Consider the following 4,506-nt stretch of genomic DNA (forward strand, 5'->3'; position numbering starts at 1 on the left):
GGGGGGGGGGGGGGGCAAGAGCCATACGAGATGGTTATATGGTGTATAATGCGTACACGCGTGTAAAAGGAGAGAGGAGCACAATTGAATCTTTTTCACTTTTGGACATCGGACGAGAGAGGGATCAGAGCGAAGGTACGCTCTGAGAAGAAAAAGAGAGAGAGAGAGAGAGAGAGAGAGAGAGAGAGAGTTCGTAAAGATAAATAGAAATAGATCTTTCTAATTCGGGCAAACTCTTACGTTTTTCCTCTTACGCTCCAATACTTATTCTCTATCGTTCTCTTTCTCTCCGTCTCACACTCCATCCCTCTCTCACTCACTCACTTCCTCTCTACAGGCATTCTCTTCTTCGTTCTCGTTCTCCCTCGCAATCGCGCGCCACGACCCTTCAAAGTATAAGAATAGAAGGCGTCGGTCAGCCCAACGGGAGGCGTCGCGGTGACTCGCGACGACGTTACCTGTTCTCTTTGCCGTTGCTCCAATTTATCTTGAGAACTCTCCTCCAATACCTCTTGAAGCAGAGTGTACAGTTCCCAAGAGTGAAACAGAGAGAGAGAGAGAGAGAGAGAGAGAGAGAGAGAAGAAAGGATACACAGAAACTTCAGGACGAATGAAGAGAGAGCGGTGATAAACGAAAGAAATAGGAATGCAAGAGATAAAGAGAGAGAGAGAGAGAGAGAGAGAGAGAGAGAGAGAGAAATAGAATGTCAGTTCAAGAATAACCATGGTCGTCTCCATCATCGTATGGCAAAAGGTCTCCCACCAGTCCACGTAAAAACTTTACTGGCTCCGGGACCTCTTCTTCTGGTACACATAACCACAAGTGATTTTCGCACGCTTGCCAAAAGTAATATCGGCACGTCATTCCCTCTTTGGCATTGCTATCTACCTATCCTCCTTGCATAACCTCCATGGTATTCTTATATCCGTAGGCACCACTTCCTCCTGTTCCCACGTCCTCCAAATTCTCCGATACATACAGACACACGTCCTATCCACGGGTTGATCAATATCCGATGCACGTATTGGTGAAGTGCACCTACCAGTTTCGTACTGCAGGTCCAGGTCGGGTCCTACAAAGCCAAGGAGACGGAGAAGCAGGAGGAGGAGGACGTCGTGCCGGTTAGCTTTCTCGGCGGCATCTCGCCGTATATGGACACGTTCGGCATCACTGGCCTAACGTAACACGTACTCGTATACGTCGGTACTGCAACTCCCCCGAAATTCAATGCAAGCATATTCGAGGATGCATCTCTCAGTGCAACTCCTCATTGCTATATTAGGCGATACGACCCGTGCGGTTTCTGACTCTCGGAGCCCAGTAGAAACGAGTGCACAGTACAGCACGGTACCGAAATCCCGTCGACGATACTCTACCCGCAACACGTACCTCGTGCTCATCGAAACTTGCCATACTTTGAACACGATACCGTACCCGGATAAACGTGCGGATGAAATCGTGAAACTTCGTATAAACCGGCCGATATGCATAGCCGACGAGTGAGAATTTCAGCAGCGTGGAATCCGATCCGTTTCCAGCGTGGAAACGATAACAACGATGCAGACGAGTCAGGTCTTGCGAATCTTAATCCAATTGTCGGATGAGAAACGAGCCAACGATTGCTACACAATAAATGGATTTCCTATTGACCAACTCTGTTCACCTCGGAGCCTATCCTCGTCTAGCTATAGATTCTACGAGGATCGACGAGCATTCGCCTCGCAGTCGCTACTCCCGACGGAAGTTCAGGGATCCTTCGGCTGCGACTGCTTGACACTCAGATCGGATTGTGCATTGGACACGAGCACTGTCACTCTTGTTTGTTTGGCTTACGCGTCCTTACTCCACTCTGGTACAGCGCTAAAGACGTACGAAGAAGATGGCGGACGATACCTGAATGCCAACGTTTCGCGACGGAGCACGTCTCCCGATGAATTACACAGCGAGTCTTCTCGATGCTTCAATCGAGGAGTCTGCGGACTCCTTGAACGACACTGCGTTCAGTTATGATTAGTATTCGAGGACGGGAGCTCTGCGTCTCTTTGTTCTTTCTCTCTGCCCCCCCCTCTCTCTCTCTCTCTCTCTCTCTCTGTCTATCTTTTCTTTCAATAGCAGACAACCGCAATGCTTATTGATCCCATAACGCAATAAGTGGCGAGCAAGAAGTCGGGCGAGTGACTGAACTTCATTTTCTAAAGAAGTTTGACATTTACGTGCGGTATACCTCTGCATCGTAGCCGATTGACATTATCCTCGAACGGTCCCCTTATCGAATACAAGAACGTCACTCGTCATGCTTCTGACTTCTATGCTTATTAGCAATGCCGACGTTCGTTTGGTATAGGTATAACGTCGCGAGACTCAACTTGAAAATGAGACAGAGCATTATCGCCAGAGCGGAACGCGTTTGCTGCTCTATTAAACCTTTAACGCGTTTCTGGGTCCAATGACTCGGCGACGATGTCCGAGGACACCCGGGATGGTATTATACAGTGTGTACTCGTGGCTGTGTCTAACGCGCTCTCTACAAACAGGGCTCTATGTGACCAGTGAGCCTGTCATCGGGTGTCTTGACCAGGGGAAGTCGCATCCTGGTGGCCGAACGACAAACTCAACGTCCTACACTTGTTTTCTTCTATTCTCTCTTTTTCTTTTTTTTTCTTTTTTTTTTTGTACTCGACGTCTCTCTCTCTCTCTCTCTCTCTCTCGCCATCGCTAAAAACTCTTGAACCTCTCCCGCGGAGTGGAGATAGAGTACGAGCCAATCCTCAGAGCTTCAAGAGGGAACGTTCACTCACTCACTCATTCTCCTTGGCTCTGTATACATTATACCCACCGGCACGTACACACTCGTTCTATCGGAGCACTCAAAAACACTCGAGCCGAACGCGGCCGATACGATACCCCACTATAACCTGGACCGTCGATAATGGACCTTGGGGAAGAGCCCCTTCCGCGTCTCTTCCTTCCGGTACGTTCTACCTATACGCACGTCTCTACGAGGGTTACGTGAATGCGTCTAATATATACATATATATATGCCCGAGAACTCTATACGATTACCCAGCAGTCTGGTTCAGACCGACAGTTCCTAGAGACGAACCTGGCACGCTTCCTCGTCAGTCTGACCGTCCAGATCCAAGAGATGGATGGTCGGTAACTGTACGAAGCGGCGGTGGGTGTCTACGCTCGAGCTGTTGTAACGCTCTTCTCTGAAGACTCTATTAAAAATAGAGCGCTCGTCCGCGACCCAGTTCCTCCCCCTGTCCTCTCCCTTGCTTTGGCGAAATCTTCGAGGTACGATGAATAATTTGCATGACTATATAAATACTCCGTACCGTTTCTTCCTCTCGCAGTCATTCCGTAGTGTATGTATATATTTTTTCGTCTTCTCTTTCTCCGAGATCCTCGACGGATCTCGTCACCCCGTCAATCGAGCACGACGATGTCCGAAGCGTCCCGTAACTCGGGCCATCGTGGAACGAGACGGTGACGTTCGTCGAACGTAGACACAGAAGCCCCGTGACTCGCTGGTCACGACGGAAACACGAAATCCCGGTGATCCCCGTGGCTTCGATGTATCGCACAAATTTTACGAAAACATCCCGCCGTGTGGCTTTCCCCGCGATTAGTTGCCAGACGCGTGTGGATCCACGTACAGGGAGATACGCGTGTCTATTTTAATACCGTGCGAATGCGCTCGTCGACGCTATCGCGAAAGGGGAGCAGCCTCTCATCTTGTAAAGTCGCAATTGGATATCCCGAGCGTTATCCGAGTTTGGTATCGCGAGACGACAGATTGCCATTGCGATGACTGCGAATCATTCTTACGTGCCTGTATGTCGCTTCTGGCCGTTCCTGGTAAGCAGGGCTGTAAAACGTTGGCTTCGACTTGCGAGTGAACGTGCAGACCGCAGAGAACGCCACGAATACGCAGGCAGACTGCTCGACGACTAATCCGATGTATAGGCTGTGCAGCACGTCATACGGACGGTTTAAAGTCGACTGATTAGAGAAGAGCTATATGCGCTATGCTGTGCGGTCGGTACTGTCTCTTGCGCGTGCTGGATCCATCTTTGTTATTCGGTCTGTAGTTGTGGCGTAGAGAGACACACTCGAGTCGGTATTGGATCCTTGAGGAAGAAGGACAAAAAAAAGTACTCGAGAGCCATTGAGGTTAATTACGTGGTAATTTAATTGGGTCGTTCGTTTTTTTTTTTTTATTCCTCTTTAGACTCTTCTTTTTCTTCAACATCTCGAGAGGGCATTTGCTTTGTCGTGAGATAGCTGAATTGTCTGGTACGCCCTGTATACAGTATGCACAGAGTGTGTGCATTTATGTAGATGGTCGTATGCATGGGTCGGGAGTGGCTGCGAGTACTCGGGTACGGCCTATGGCGATGCGCGATCAAGTGTCACGTATTCGCGGGCTGTTGAGCTGTATGAGGCAGTGGCTGTAGACTGACTTGTCTTCGTGATGAGAGAGAGAGAGAGAGAGAGGGGGG

At 49.4% G+C, this 4,506-nt stretch overlaps 1 protein-coding gene across 3 annotated transcripts in view; it reads left to right on the forward strand.

The window, feature by feature from the left end:
• Nucleotides 1-4,506, forward strand: part of LOC107268449 (division abnormally delayed protein) — a 24,868-nt gene that overhangs the window by 3,403 nt on the left and 16,959 nt on the right. The gene's annotated exons all lie outside the window — the stretch shown is intronic.

Source organism: Cephus cinctus, unplaced genomic scaffold, assembly GCF_000341935.2.
Source record: "Cephus cinctus unplaced genomic scaffold, Ccin1 Ccin1_scaffold0564, whole genome shotgun sequence".
Taxonomy (NCBI): domain Eukaryota; kingdom Metazoa; phylum Arthropoda; class Insecta; order Hymenoptera; family Cephidae; genus Cephus; species Cephus cinctus.